Source organism: Ranitomeya variabilis, chromosome 4 (assembly GCF_051348905.1).
Source record: "Ranitomeya variabilis isolate aRanVar5 chromosome 4, aRanVar5.hap1, whole genome shotgun sequence".
Classification (NCBI taxonomy): Eukaryota; Metazoa; Chordata; class Amphibia; order Anura; family Dendrobatidae; genus Ranitomeya; species Ranitomeya variabilis.
In genome coordinates this window covers 69,733,444-69,750,374 of record NC_135235.1, presented here as the reverse complement: position 1 = coordinate 69,750,374, position 16,931 = coordinate 69,733,444, and the positions used below count along the sequence as shown (strand labels likewise).

The 16,931-nt window shown below is 42.6% G+C and overlaps 1 protein-coding gene across 4 annotated transcripts in view; it reads left to right on the top strand.

The window, feature by feature from the left end:
- The window catches only part of SH3PXD2A (SH3 and PX domains 2A), a 337,450-nt gene that overhangs the window by 191,804 nt on the left and 128,715 nt on the right, over positions 1-16,931 (top strand). Inside the window, exon 1 of one of the 4 annotated variants that reach the window (XM_077258690.1) lies at positions 12,052-12,069. The exons of the other annotated variants lie outside the window; for them this stretch is intronic. The gene's annotated coding sequence lies outside the window, so the exon portion shown is untranslated. Of the gene's footprint in view, positions 1-12,051; positions 12,070-16,931 lie in introns of those variants that run through there. 4 annotated transcript variants of the gene reach the window in all.

Here is a 16,931-nt window from a genome sequence, read left to right as displayed (position 1 = left end):
TAAGTAAACAGTCAGCAAAAATGTTTTTGTACTTTCATTTTACATGTATATTATTGCTAGGTTGTTGAGTTTTTTTCTTTTTCCTCGAGGGCGCTTTTGTAGCTCCTGTAGGTTTGCTTTGAATTTAAAGAGGTTTTCATTTTTTTTGCATAGAAACATTTGGTTTCGAAATTGTGTAATGAATCTCTTCTTTTTTATATACAGCGCAGAGCATAACATAGAAAACAGTCAGCCTAAACTGAAAAGGATTTTTCCCACCACAAGCAAAGATGGCTTCATGCCATGTGTCATTATAGTTTAATCTGTATGAATCAAACCTCTGGAATCCGGCCAACACTTAGAGCGAAGGAGCCGCGACACTCGGTAGAAAACAGTGGTCCCTTCAGCTGTCACCCAACACACGGCGGCTGCTAGCCTAGAAATGAAGCAATTGCTTCTACCCAGGGGCGTAACTCCAATAGGTGCAGGTGTTGGTATCACCGGACCCTGGAACCCAAGAGACCCCAAAAGTTCCTATGGCCTATATGAAAAGACCAATGCTATTAAATATTGCAATAATTGGGAGACCCGTTGGAGCTTTTGCATTGGGGCCCATGAGCTTCAGTTATGCCACTGCTCCTACCCTTATCACACTTGCCTGTCCTGGGCCTGGAGCCTACAAATTTAAGGGAAGGTAGGATCCAATGGTAATTAAGAACACCTTTATTGCAGACACTGCAGCTTGCACCTGTTCACACTTGGTTCATTCTCTTAGGAGGTTGTTTCCTTGTAGTATATGGATGGAGATAGTGACTGCCTCCATCATTGCCTGCGCATTCCCAGTTTCATCAGTGTTTGTCCAGTGTCCGTTTTTACCATCAGTGATTTTCATGCGTGAAAAAAATAAATAAATAAATAAATAAATGAAAACGTTTCTCCTCCTCATTACATTATTAATCACAGGCAGCACATGGATTGTACACTGATGCCATCCGTGTACCGTCCATGAATGTTTGCAATACCCAAAGACCTGATATATCCGCGATGCCGATCAAAAACGGACATGTCTCGGTAATTTTGTTTGCTGACACACGGTTAAAAAAAACACTGTAATGTGAATGGCGCCATATACATTAATGGGTATGTATGCTAGCCATGAAAATCACGGGTAAAAGTTTGGGCACCCCTGGTCAAAATTACTGTTGTTGTGAACAGTTAAGCAATTTTAAGATTAAATCATCTCTAAAAGGCCTAACATTAAAGATGACACATTTCCCTTGTATTTTAGGCAAAAAAATATATATATTGTCATCCTTTACATTTTAAAAATTAAACAGCCGTGAGACATGCAGCCGCAGCGACTCGAACATAGTATTAGAGCACGCCGACAATACTCTATTAGCACTCGAGCATGCTCAGATAACACCTTATCCAAGAACGCTTGCTCTTCAGTAATCAGGACCCTAATGGACTTCATTGCAGTCAGTGGGATTCTGCATGAGTTGCTGGTATCCATTTGACAATAGAACCAACATAGTTTTTTTTAAAAATCTGTTATTAAAAGAGATCGAGAAAAAAAATTCATTGGTGGTGATGGTATGTAATAATGCAGGTATAGGTGCAGCAGGGCCCTGCAAACAGAACCTCAGAAATCAAGTGCTTGAAACTTTGTCACTCAGGGTGGGAAGATTGTTTTTTTTTTTTTTTTTATTAAAGGTGTTTTACTGATTCAGAAAACCTCTGTCTCCCAGCGGCAGTATTTAAAACAAAAATAATAATTAAAAAATATGTGCTCTGCTCACCCTCTCTGGGTCAATCCATGGGTCTGCTCCCAGTGTTTGTTAATGTCTGCCATGCCGACGTCATGTTGGCAGCGCTGCAGCGACTTGTGCCGTCAAGTTGGGCAGAGCCGCTGAACTTAGTTATTGGCTTCAGCGCTGGTGGCTTGCGGTTAGCGCTGTAGACCATTACAAACACCAGGAGACTCCGTGCCGGACCAGGGGAAGGTGAGTAGAACAAAGTTTGTTTTTTTTCAATAAAGACGGTGAATAGGGAGAGGGTTTTCCGAAGCTGGAAACTTCCTTTTTAACTACTTTCAAAGTTGCATTATCAGCTTTTTTTGAGTTGTAGAAATCTAAAGCTGCCTAATAATAACATTATTATAATAATTCATGCATCCGTTAATATTTACAGTAAAGCATTTCAAAGGGATGACACAGAGGTAGAGATATCAACATGAAGAAATCGAGATTAAAGCAATGTATCTGGTAATAGTATATGAGTGAACTCATAGTTCCAGCTGTGCAGTGATACGTGGTATTCAATGATACAGCTGTGTTACCCCATAGGACCGCTGTGTTCTTGGAGTAGGAAGACCCTCAGATGTTTCTCTCATTATTATTGACTTGGATATCGTTCCCAAGTATTTTGATGAGTCTTATCTTTTCATTTCTGTAGGAATTGAGGACATGTACGGTATAATAATTTTTGTGTGTTGGGAGAGATTTATTACCCAAAGTTGCAAGGCAGATGTCCATTATGTTATGTGTTATACTTAATGTTCTAATAGTGCAAAGCGATATGTACTGTACAGAACAGGGCTGTGGAGTCGGTAAGCCAAACCTCCGACTCCACCAAAATGGGCTCCGACACCACGACTCCGACTCCACAGTGGGAAAGCCAAACCTCCGACTCCGAATCCACCAAAATGGGCTCCGACTCCACGACTTCGACTCCACAGTGAGTAAGCCAAACCTCTGACTCCACCAAAATGGGCTCCTACTCCGACCCCACAACTCCGATTCCACAGTGGGTAAGCCAAACCTCCGATTCCTCAATTTCCATGACACTGACTCCAACTCCGAATCCACCAAAATGGGCTCCGACTCCACGACTCCGACTCCACAGTGGGTAAGCCAAACTTCTGACTCCATCAAAATGGGCTCCTACTCCGACCCCACGACTCCGACTCCACAGTGGGTAAGCCAAACCCCCGACTCCTCAATTTCCATTACACTGACTCCAACTCCGAATCCACCAAAATGGGCTCCGACTCCACGACTGTGACTCCGACTCCAAAGCCCTGCTACAGAAATTAGTTTTAGCTACAGTTGATGGTAGCCACTGATGGCTTCCTTTTGCTGCCCAGCTCAGGTAGTCCAGTGTTCCAGGGCAGTGGCAGACAAGCGGATCTGCTGTCCGAGTGCAGTCTGGCAAAACATTGGATTATACTCGGACCAATGTTATCCCATAGTGCTGTGCACATGTCCAAAGGTCACTGCGTACCCAGGTTTGAGTTGCTATTCGGATCGCGCTCCGTCAAGCAAGTCAATGAATTTATGGGAAAAGTAGTAAATTTCCGTGCACTGACACAACAGAGAAGATGGAGACATTTTTCACCATCTTTTCCTCATCCGACAGAATCGGATCACAGTCTGATCCAGCTCTCATCAGAGTGTTATTAGCATAATCTTCCTGATTCCCTTAGATGAGAGAATCTACATCCGTCTGACCCTGCCCAAACTTTGAAATTGTGAATCATGTTTCCAACTCAATCTCTAGTAATATTCAGTGCCTTTGCTATCTTTGTGGCCTTGTCCATGTAGATGCAAAGCAGTGGTGTTTTTTTATTAACGTTGTAGACCATTTTTTTTTGACAACCCCAGAATATTAGTGAACTGGGGGCCATTGCCCATGTGACATGGGCTACAATTCCTCAGGTACGTTGCCAGAAGGTGGTGTCTGGCGATGCAGCAGGTCATCACAGCCAAAGGGTGCTCTACTATGTCATAAAGAGGTTAAATATTACTGAGACCGAAGAAGCCAGGAAAAGTTTCTTTTAGTTACGAATTTGGAGAAACCACTTGTTATATTAGTTGTGTTCAGACAGTTAAACAGTTTTTTGCTATTGGTTTATTACAAACTGCAGAGAGTTTATAAATAAAATTATAATAAGTTTGCTAATAAGCCTCATTTACAATGAAGGTTGAATAATTTAATGGCAACGATAATATCGATGCCTATTAGGGAAAAAATAGAAAATCCTTATCAAAGATAAAGATGATATGACTAGAGATGGCCACTGGCAATAAGTGACAGCCGTTGTAAGCAATGACGCATTTGTTTAAATGTCATGAGTGAGGTCTACTATAATTTTTAGTTACTTTGTAGACAGATATCAGCCAAATACTTGCTAAACTGACAGCAATGTTTCTGATCCCCCCCCATAAACATTCACTCTAGAATCAGCATGTTTATTGCCACAACATAATTGGATTTTGTGACAGTTATGTAATGTCTTTGGCTAGTTTTTGTAACGAGTTGGTAATGGTAGTTAGAGAAAAATTTGCTTAAAAAAAATTAAAATACTAAAAATACTATCGGCTACTTTGTCTATAAAGTGGCTGATGAGGCTGTTTATTTTATATGAGTTTTCAGTGGCTTATAACTGTAAAAAGTGTGACTCCTTGTAGACAAAGTGGAGCCAAGCCTTAGCTTTATCATTAAAGGGAGTCTGTCAACCCCAAAATGCAAACGCAGCTACTTAAACATTTATATAGGGGACTAGCCTTTATAAAAATCATATCCGTAATATCATTTTTGTAAGGTGTAATGGCAGCTAAATTTATTTGTAATTCATAAGCAGATTTGGTGCCCTCATGGTGTGACCAGTGGCTTGGTGCACCATTACATCCTCTGAATTGTGTGTCCAGTACTGTTCCTGATCTTGATTGACAGCTCTGGCTTTCACACTATGAGCGCTCCCTAACCTCAAATCCCTGTTCTTGTGCTTGCTCACTGACACAGGAAGAACCCAGTGGCGAGCTCACAGTGTATCATGAAAAATAGATATTGGCGTGCACTCTGAGTTTCACTAGTGGAGGTGCCATTTGAGGGGATTGGTGAAATCCCTCGCAGACCATGTAGAATAAATATCAATTGCAAGTACCCGGTCTGGGACATGTGAAGTACAGGCTTTTCCACATTCATCAACCTACTCAAGGATATCTCTTGAACTATACTGTTAGAATCTGTTTTGTTTTGACCATCCGCCATCTTGTTGTGGTTTTCTGTCTGCTGGTCTTTTTCCCCTGGTGCTCGATTGTCTTAGGTCAGGTGATTGTCGAGCGGCCCCCAGACGCAGGGCAGCGGGGTACTCGGTACCGGGTCTCTCGGTTCTGGGGATGTCACGGTGGCCTGACCCAGTCCGTGGCCCTGCTAAGGATTAAAGATGTAGGTGACGGTGTAGGTCGCAGTAAATAACGAGGACACAGGGTTGCAGTCTCTTTACCTCTTTACTGAAGGCTTCGGCATCCGCAATCCAGAGCACTGCTAACAGGGCTGGCTGAGACCGGCCGGTCCGAAGGCACATCCAGAGTTCCCTTTGCAGGTGGAAATCAGTAGCCTTCCTACTAGTGCCTGTGTGTTGTAGTACTTCCCTGCTGAGCACCACGGGATTGTCCTCACAACTGTTGTGTCTGTTTCTGTTCTTTCTCTCCGTCCCCCAGATGATATGGATAGGACGCACCCGTATGACGGGGTAGGCCTGGAGTTATTTTATAGGGACCCTAGAGACGCCCCTCTCCCACAATTGCCTCCGTTGTCTTCATTAGGTGTAAAGGTGAGACAGCCAACCTAGAGTTAACTGCCCTGCCGTAGTTCAAAGTAATGTGTAGAGTCTATTACTTCCTCAGCGTTCCGGCCGCCGGCTACGCGCCTCAGAAGGATGTTGACGATCTCGGGGCACGACTCCTACTGGTTCTATCGCCTTTGTGCTGTGATCTCGTTTCTCACTTCTCCACAATATATTTCGCTTCCTGTCCTTTCTTAAGATGCCGCCGCAATGAGGTGCAGGCACGGCTCCGTAACGATCTGTCCTTTCGCTAGGCCTCTGTCAGGATCCCACCCCTGACAGGGACCTACCTGTGTCTTTCCAAGCAACCTCTTCTCTCACTAGATGTTACCTGGGCAAAACCCAGTCAGCTTCTCTCTAACTTCCTATCCAACCCCCAGTTTTACCAGAGTGTGAGGAGTGGCCTAATACATAGAACCTTTTGCTCCCCCTGGTGGCCGGAGTGTGAAGTGTAATGTGTGACTGTGATACCTGGTCAGGTGAACTCCTTTAGTGCCATCAGACGTACCATCACTCCCCTTAGTGGTGGAGCAACATTACTGCAACGACCAGGACTCTGGGGCGCTGCAATTGTATCACCTTTTATTACCCAGCACCTGCCTCCCAGTCCTTGCTGGACAACAGTGTTAATCCGCTAGAGTTCTGGCTAGGTGCTTTGATAGCTTTCTGTGTTTGATATTGTGCAGTTCTGGGACCCCCGGTTCTGCTATCTTTTGTTTCTGTTTTCAGTTTTTCTGCAGCTTTCTCTGTGTTTTCTATTAGGAGGTGACCTGTTTTTATACCCAGTCATTAGATCTTTTAGGGACCTCCTTCCCCCTATCTATAGGTCTTCTCTTGAGATTTACCTAGGATCGTCGGTGGGTCTATTCGCAAGGAATGGGTCGCCCACTCCATCGTAGGGTATCAGCCTAGTCTCAGTGCAGGGTCAGTTTTCCCCCTTCTATCCTAGTTTTATGTTGCAGTTCTATAACATATACCTTCCAGACTTAACAAATCGCACCTCCGGGGAAGAAAAATTCTTGTCTAGAAGAGAATACCTACTGAGTGCAACTGTCGTGAAAAAGGCCGAGTTGGCTGAAACGCGTTGACGTTCAAAGGTTGCTCTTCTTTTTTGACCTTTAATAAAAGAAATCTTGTTTGCATTCAAAAGGAGTGTGCAAATGATATTTATTCTACTAGAGCTCACAGTCTAAGTATAGGAGTGCACTCAGTGTGGGTCAAGCACGCTCTGAACTTCAGCTCCTGCCAGTCTGTGGCTGCCACTCGCTACACCTGGAAGTGTACCAAGCGAGTGGCTTCAGAGAGGAGCCATAGATCAGAGCATTCCCACACCACACTGAGCACATGCTTGCTCTTACACTGCGAGCACACTGATGGTCTCCTTCATTGCAAGTGCACAAGCACAAAAACAGGGATTTCATTTTAGGGAGCACTCGGTGTTAGAAACTTGACTCTGTTACTCAAGATCAAGGTAGATGCTGGATATGAAGATTGGAGAACGTAATGGTCCACCACGTCTTTGGCCATGCCTAGGGTACACCAAACTCCCCTCATTTGCATTTTGATTAAAAGTAAATCTCCCTGCAACTAAATCAATAAGCAGATGTCAAAATGATCTTTTAGTGTATTTGCACTTCATAATCCATAGAGACATATCAGACGTCTCTTATCTGTGGGGGTCCAGGTGCTGTTACTTCCATCAACCAGTAATATGAAGACTGCTCAATAGGAAGTCTGAGTCTTTGTTCAGTCTCGGAAGAAAATAGCATTTCCATTTAACTTATAGGTGATAAAATTTATTTTCCCATGAAAATAATTTTCCTTAATTGTTTTGATCTGTAACCTCGATTTCTGTCCTCCGTTCAGTTTTCATCATAAACAGAAGACTTGAAGGGGTTGTCCGGTAATAATTTGTTGAACAGTGGATGGTTCAAACACAGGGATCTGTAAGGCCATGTTCACACGGTGCGGTTTTTGCTGCGGATCCGCAGCGGAATTGCAGCTGCGGATCCGCAGACGTTTTCCATGCAGGGTACAGTACAATGTTACCCTATGGAAAACGAAATCCGCTGTGCCGACGATCCTTTTTTCCCCTAGAAAATCCGCGCTGATTTTCTGCGGAAAAAAAGAAGTACCATGTCAATTCTTTCTGCGGATTCCGCTGCGGGTTTCCACCTGCCCCAATAGGAAACTGCAGTTGGAAACCCCGCAGTGGAATCCGCAGTAGAAAAAGGACCAAAAACCGCAGTGGAAATCCACCGCGGATTTCCACTGCGGGTTCGCAAAATCAGGACCAGAAAAATCCGCAGGCAAAAAAGGATCGTGTGAACATAGCCTAACCATTAACTCAGCACACCAGGGCTGGAGTGGTGCTTCTAATTTAAGGTCATTGACCCTAGTCTTATGCTTACCGGCCGCCGTCTTCACCTTTATTAGTGCCGATCTGGTCTGTCTTTAGAAGGTTGTCACCTGCTGGATCGTTCCAGTGTTTTCTGGAGCGAGACGGAAGTCACTTTTTAATGTAAGTCTATGACAGTCTCGTCCTGGCTCTCGTAGACTTACACTGAGAACTTGAGATGTTTCCTCTAAGGTCCTGTCAGTCAGAAGTTGTGGTCACAAGATGGTGCCACAAGACTGCAGCGGCTCTAATAAAAGGTGAAGATGGCAAGTATAATATTAGAGTCAGCGACATTAGATTAATTTCACCACTGAAAAACAAAACGCTGGAGTTGTATTTTTAAAGTAGAGCTGCAGTTCACACGCTCGACTGCCGCTCCAATCATTCTCTTTAAGCTGCCAAGCCCTGTGCGCAGCTTTCTTTGGCAGCCCCATAGGGAATTATTGGAGCGGCGTTCGGGCGTCCGGCCTGCTGGGCCATTTTGTAATGATGATAAACGTTCCCAACGGTCGCCCCCCTCCCCTCTGATCAGTAAGTTAGTACCTACTATAAGGAGAGGTGATAACTTTATTTCACTGCACAAACCCTTTTAAGTATTATGAGATAGACTTAGTACCAGGAACCTGCTGCTTGAAAACCTTATAAAAAAACACTGGTTGTTAGGTTGTGTCCCCCTAGCAACCAGTCAAAAAGACATGTCTCCACATGTAAACTCCAGACTGGATGAACACTGACATACACATATGGACCTAAGGCTGTGATCACATTATGTTTGATATCGGGAGTGTCTTTTTGATGCCCCGCAAATAAAAGGATTTGGACAGAACCCCCAACAAACCCATTTACTATAATGAGGAAGATAGTCACTTTTTACTCCATCTGGCCTCCATTCCGGCAATGTCTATCTTTTTGGTGGATGCAAAAGCAGGAAAGGCAAGACACTGACCTCTTTAATGTGAACATAGCCTTAGGTTGTTTTCTTGTCATTTATCCAGTATTCCTATTTTGGATATCATAAGGCTCAAAATCTTGAATAATGTCGAAAAAGATGCCATTTATAGCATTGATCACCTCATACATGGCATTTAGCCTTTTGTGCCCCTTCGGACACGAGGATGCAGACATGTTCTCCACCTATTTTATTCCCCTGTCTAGGCCATTTAGATATCTCACATATTAATATCATTTATTAACCACTTCATATCTTAAGTAAATCTCCCATGTCAATAGCAAAAGTTCTGTACTAGTAAAAAAATACAGAATTTTGTACCATATGGGTGTGTCTTTCCTTTCCACAGCTGGTGCCAGAGAAGCCATTTACACCCTGGGTAGCGGTACTGTTGTTGTAGCAGCAAGTGAGAATATTTATAGTGGAGTTTTCCTTTTGGCGTCTTAGGAACCTGGATAAAATAAGACATTTCTACCCTTGAACCTTCTCATCTCAGCAGAAGCCATGGGAGGGCCTGGGGTGAAAGGCAAACGTAATTAGGCCATAAATAGCAGCTTCCTGACCTTTGTTCTCCAGCTTCTTGCACTATTTTTTGGGCAATGAACTTGCTTCAAAGTGACGTCAAGCTTTGTTATCACACCGGGAAACTTTATGGGGTTTGGACAGGAGAATTTGATCTCAGCTATTGACAAGAGGTAACATTGGATATATGAGAGGCTACATGTGCTTTTCAACACTTGAAGGAGAAATCTCATTTGAAAGTAATTAGAAAGAAAAGAAAAAATCATGTTACTGAAAAATCCACAATCCCCTAGTGATCCAAATAATGCCTTTCAAGTGCGTCCATTCAGTAGCGAAACAGAACAGGCGTTTCTTTTGTGCTTTAATGTGGATTTTTTTTTTTGTGGCGTTTGTGAAACCTATTGTGAGAATGATATATATGTCAACATCTTACTCTAACCTTTAACTTCCAATGGTGAGACTTGAGGGGGGGCATAGGAGACCCCAAACACACCTAGCCACCCAATAAGTATATATAGATTTATAGAGACTATATTTGGGCTGTTAAATTGTGTCACTCGTTTAACAATTGCCATACTGTATGCATGTCTGCTAAGTGGTTGTCATTGTCTTGCCCATACTTACTATTCCAAAGGCGTAATTATTACCTGTTGTTTTTGTGTGCTAGCATTCTATATACCATACTAATATTTATTTATTATTCTTACTTGTATAGCGCCAATATATTCTAGAGCGTTTTACAGATATCCTCATCACTGTCCCCAATGGGGTTCTCAATCTACATTCCCCATCGGTATGTCTTTGGAGTGTGAGAGGAAACTGGAGAATCCGGAGGAAACCCACAGGGAGAATATGCAAACTCCTTGCCTACAGGCTTGGACTGGCCCACTGGAGAACAGGAGAACCCTCCGGTGGGCCCCCACTTATATGATTAGTACTTGGCACAATATACTTGAATCACTTTGTACAGACAGAGGCGGAATCTTATTCATTTAACAATCTACCCAGTTCATTGTTATATAAATTTATGGTTGAGGATCAGGGCCGGACTGGCCATCTGGCAAATGCCAGAAGGGCATGTCCGATCTTGGGCCACCTTGTCTGCTACATTGTTAACACAACCGGTGTTCTCAAGATACCCATACTGTTAAGAGTTGTGATGGAACACAAAGTCACTACTCCGTCACTTACCCCAGCAGCCACGGGTATCATTACAAATATTGGTCTTGTAGAAAATCTTCCTTTCCTCCATCCAGGGTAATATTAGTAATATATCCCCATCTGGTGCTTGGGGATGGGGACAACATGGGCCTGTGTGACTTCAATTGCCAGGGCTGAATTTTGGCCCCAGTCTGTACCTGTTGAGGATAATGTCACATTTGCATTTAGTTGAAAAGTGGGGTCCTGGAGTTGGTTACTGGTGGGCCCTTGGCATTCCAGTCTGACACTGCTTGCATATATTGTTTTTGGTGGGATTTGAACCCAAGTCCCCAGCGCTGCAAGGCTGCAGTGCTAATCACTGAGCCAACTCTTTCTTATGCAGTGTTACATTCTCCATATTCCCATATCCACATATCCATTACTAGTTTAGACTGCACTTGGCAATATTGGCACCATAGTTTTCTTGCTTCTAACATTTTTCTTAATGAACCAGAAAGCTAATAATGAAAGATCTCCTCGATGTGGTGCTATTCATGCTACTTATTGGAGGTTGCCAAAAAGATAAATATATTTTTGTGGAATTACTTTACCAAAAAGTGAGCAATAGCAGTAAGTTGACCATACGAGAGATGGCTGTCGGCCATACATATTGGACGGCAGACCGGTACCTCTCCGGACTACCCCATACACATGAGCACTTGGTTTGGCTGAACATTCATGTGTTGAAGAGAAGAGAAAGCTGCTCTTGACACCTCTGATTTTCATGGAAAATAAAAAAAATCAGGCGTTAAAATTTTAAATGTGCAATCTTTCGTTTCTCCGACATCATCTGTCTGGGGGGGGGGGGGTTGCGAGGCTCCTATATAGAGTTCGGCCGACAACTAAAGAAAGTGAGTGGCCACGTTGACATATTCATAAGCATTGTGGCAGATGTAGCTTCAGTCTATGGGAAGTTTACCCCGATATTCAGTAGTTTATGAGGGGTCCCATAATCAATATAGGCAACTCTCTGCAAAAAAAGGCTAAAAACGGCCTGAAAGCTACCATGATGATTGATTTAGTGCTCCCCTTTAAAGTAAAACTTGGCTGTGACAAACTACTATGAAAAATCCAAGACCCTAAAGTAACAGTGTTGTAATCTAATGATAGTGCGAGGCTGCTCACATATTGGTTAGGAATAGTTGGTAACTCTGCATTGTTTCCTAATGACTATCCAGGGGTTAAACGTACATACATAGTCCTCTCCCATGCAACTAAAATCTGGGTGGGAAAACCGAATACATCATGTTCTCTTTGTTCATGTTAGTGAAATCCAGACCTTCCAACAGCTCGGAGTCGTGGAAGGAAGACTTTATATATAGGGATGAAGCACGCTGCAGCCCTAAACTGCTTTGTAAATGTCCAACAGGAAGATCCAGAGACACAAAAGTAAGTGATTGATACAAACACGGCTTCCCAAAGAGGCGGAAGGGGGCTATCTGCTCTGTCACCGGTTCCCTTCTCTAGATCCTCTGCTCACTGTCTGCTTGATATTCTTGGAGTACATCCCTTGTTATTCTAGCAGATATAGAATCTCCTGCCGGGAAATGTGCAAGTGAAATCTGTGTTTCTACATGATAGGCCTCGGAGCAACAAGGAGTCAAAATGTGGGGCGTTCATGGATGGGTCAATGGATTTCTTATGTGTCTATTCATTTAATGCACAAACGTGCACATTTATACTGTGTTGTCTTTGGGTGGTTTGTCTCTTGTGTTATCATAATGTGGATGTCCTAGATAGACAACCCCCTTTAAAAGTAAAGAACCCGTCTTTTCAACCTTATTGAAAATGCTCATTTTCTTTAAAGTGGTGCCAATAGTTTTTGCAGACCTGTATTTGTTGTTTTTGGCAACCTTTTTGTAGTATTGCACTATGTAACCTCATTTAAAAGGAGTCTGTCACCCATAAAATGCTTATTGAACGAGCTGTACGGTGGATATAGGGGATTTGACACCTTTAAAAATCATACCAGGGTTGTATATTTTAGTGCTATGTTGCCTGAAAAAAATTGCTTTTAATTCAAATGCAAATGAGGAGTCTTCCCTGCACCCTTGGTCATTGTATAATTTGGTGTTTTTTGGCTAATCGCTCACTTTTTATTGAATTTACAAAGACTAAAGGATTAAAGGGAATCTGTCAGCAGGTTTTTGCTACTTCATCTGAGAGCAGCATAATGTAGGTAAAGAGAACATGATTCCTACGATGTATCCCTTAGTTTACTGGGTTCAGCAGTTGTGATGTAATCAGAGTTTTTAGATGTAGCATGAAGCTGAGCTGAGAAATCTAGCCCCGCCCACACCAAAGCTTTATGTGTACATTGTGTATTGGAAAAACACATATATATAGATAGACAAAGGTACCAATAAATACACAACAACTTAAAAAAGACCCTCATACTATTTACAGCACTTAAATTCTTAAAAAGAGGGACGCAACTTCCTAGAGTTGCAGTGAGGAGGAAGTGGGGGTCTAGTCCTATTAAGGCCCTGTACACTTCCCCTACTTTGCCGCAGAGGTTGGCACCCTAATATTGTGTTATGGCACCCCCGCTCTTCATCGGCTCTCCATCTCTGACCCTATATATTTTTGGATTATCATATTTGCTTTCATATACACCGTTATTTTACCACATTTTTTTGGGTGTAAAAATCTAGGGTGTAAAAGGGTCAGAGAGCAAGCGCCGAAAAGGAGCGAGGGCGCCATATCACAAAATTATGGTGTCCCCTCCCCCTTTACTGCAACTCTAGGAAGTTAAGTCCCCCTTTCTAAGAATTTAATAAAAGCGCTGTAAATAGCATGAGGAGCTTTTTAAAGTTGTGTACATTGTATATTGACAGTGAGCTGCTTAACACAGGAGGGGGCGTGGTCAGACCAGGGCTCAAGTGCACTGTGGTCCAGGCAGTGATAATCTCCGAATGATAAAACCTTGTTTTTATGGAAACAAGAGCAAAGAGCCCAATAAGTGACACATCGCCGAAATCTGTGACTCGGCTGCTCCATTATGCTGTTCTTCGATTACATAGCAAAAACGTGCTGACAGATGCCCTTTAAGGGGGTCTCAGCTTTCCTTAGAAAATTAATGCAGCTTCATCCCATTCATTTAGTGCAGCTGATCTGCAATATCAGTCTCAACCTATAGACAAGTGTGGCACTGTGGATCCAAAACATTTTGTTGTGCCGTAGATCAAAGGTATTAATTTGCATGGATCCCATGGCAGATCTCTACCCATGGCACCAATGCTGGAGGTCCGAACTGCTAAATATTGAGCCACAGTGCTGGTCAGGAAAGTGTGGGTCCCTGAATCCGATATCTAGTATAAAATCTGCAGACAAGCAATATTTTAAGTAGAGGTCCCCAGACATGAATATGTACTGTCAGTATACAGAACTAGGCACCAATTTCGAGATGGTGACTATTGGCTGATAACTTGTCTGAAATATGTTGAGTTTTTGGGAGTCGTTCATAGTTCTGTAGGGAGGACCTTCATATATAGAAACTTAATTCCAGCTCACCCAGTTGCTCTATGCTCATCCACCTGGGGCTTAGACACCGGCCTCGCCCTGGCCTCACATCAAGGAAAATAAAAAAAATTGGAATTCGTCTCAACAGGACTGGATTTTCCTTCTTTTTTTATTTTTCAAAAGAAAATATGGTGCATACAAAAGAAAAATTTACATGACTGGGTCATGTCGACCATGTAAATTTTTCTTTTATATGCACCATATTTTCTTTTGGAAAAGGAAAATCCAGTCCTGTTGAGCCGAATTCCATTTTTTCCTAGGACCTTCATATACTTATGTAATCTATAGATGTAGAGCCTGTAGGTAATCTAACCCTGCTCCCGAGCAGACGCTCTCATAGGGTTCATCTCATGGGTGGACCATATTTCAGTTGCTTATTGGCAAGGGTTATATCATAATAGTTAACCTTAGGACCCAGTTACATCTTTAGATTGCAGTCTGAATTACCAAGCTTAGAAATTCTGCTTAAACCGCAATAAACGTGGCTACAAACAAGACATAATATACATGAATATAGCATTGACTCCGCATACGGCGACCCTGCCAGGGTTTATATTTCTCACCTTTACTCCCACTTTCCGTGCGCAGCTGGTCGAAGGCATTTTTTTCTATGTTGTGAAATGGTAACTATGACTGTAATCTCCTTCCACTGTGTTCTGGGACGCGGCTCTCCATTCCTGGGTGCTAAGAAGGACCACGCTTGCCAAGACCTGCAATGTATGTGGAAAGAAAGCCCGCTCGGGGAAATCAAAGTAGGTGGTGAAGCATTGCTTTCCACTCCAGCCTTGCACAGCACATAAGTGAAATATCGAATCCTGGTGGGTCACACTGGCCACTGTTCAAGTGTTATAACTTTCTGGCACTGTGCATTTCCAAATGTTTATTGTGCCATTTCGTTTTTTTAAAGGCTTTTATAGCACTTTCAGTTTTTCATCTGGTTAAAATAAATGTCTTGAGATTGCTGAAGTTAAGTGATGATGCACCTACAGGGGGACTTCAATGTCACAATGGACTATATGGATGATTTATAGGGGTGTTCCTGGAATTTCGTCTTAGGTGATTGGGTAATACATCAGCACATCCTTGGAGGAATCAAATTTAAGAAATAGTCTTGGACTATAGCATAAAAGAAGTAGTCTCTAGTTTCATATCTTATCTAACTTTTTACGTTACTAATTTGATTTGTTACCAAAATCTACATTATATATATATATATATATATATATATATATATATAGAATATGAAATTGATGAGCATACATAAAAACTACATTCAGAGGTTCAGAGGCGCACTGTTTAATGATGAATACCAACAAACAAGTAGTGCATGTATATATTTATTGAAATATCTAATACACAATAGAAAGTAATGTTGCAATAATGAACAATAAACCACTTCATACGCCTATATATATATACCTAAAAGAAAAGATAAATGCATAATGAAAGAAAAAAATCCTAAGTCTATAAGGTATGTCCCTAGACTTTCCAATGAGGATCATGACAAATGTAATAGCAAAGACTATACTTACTGTACATCAAATGATGCAACAAGCAGGGATATGTGTAGTGTGGTCAGAAAACCCCAACGCGCGTTTCACCTAAGCTTCGTCAGGGGGCTTGTGACACAGAAAGATCCCCAAATACCTTTTTTTTTTCAAGTTGTGTTTTTTTGTTTACTTTTCCAGGTCAGCATTGGCGGCCCATTAAATTCTTAGTCAGTGGCTATGACAACATGTACAGTGCCCACAATGCATAGTAGTCCCTTCCCTTGCCATCTTGGCCTGCCCATTCCACCTCCAGGCACCCTGTTACATTTCTAGCATGCATGCTGGAGCATTGATGTGCGGCAGAGGGGTGAAAAATTCATGCATGCTGTACAAAAGCACGTATCATGTGTGGTAGATGATCTGGTCTACAAGTGTATGACCCCCAAAAATCACATTCTCTTGGCCTGGACACATAGACTAGAATTTATTAAAACATATGAAGGTGGAAATTAAAATTTTCTATCTTTGAGGAATTGCATGACCGACAATGCGAAGCAGGGATCAGTGAAGAATATTATAAGGTGGCTTGTAGTGTGCATATGTTGTTGAGCCACACTACACTAACTTAGTCCTTGAAAACCCCTTTTTAAAACCTCAATTTCCATGTGCCTTATAAGAGGGAATGGACATCATAGAGGGTGGGGTACTATTGCTCAAGACCTAGAAAATGGGACGTGCTCCAAATTTGGTGTAAGTTCATACGACCCTTAAAAATAAAAGATGGGTAAAACTGTGTAACCGTCATTACAGTCCACAGGAGAAGTGTGACATCTTTACACACCAATGTCTTACACTTGGGGGTATCCGGGACCTTATAAAAAAAACTAAAAATGTACCTAATTGCAACCTACCTGCCTGTTGTACACGGCGCCTTTCTTTCCTGGCACAGAGCAGTCACAGACCACTCTTGCTGGGGATTCAGCTGCCTCTGCTGACGGGGTGGGACTTCCGATGTTGTTTTGACTGACAGCCGGATCCCCCAGTTAGGCAGCGGGGATCCAGCTGTCTATTAGAATGACCTCAGAAGTCCCACCTCGTCGACAGAGCAGACCAGAAAAGAAGCCTCCGCTCTGTGTACTTTAGGTCAGCAGAGGCAGCTGAATCCCCGGCAGGAGCGGTCTGTGACCGCTCTGTGCTGGGGAAGAACGGCGCAGTGAACATCAGGCAGGTAGGTTGCAA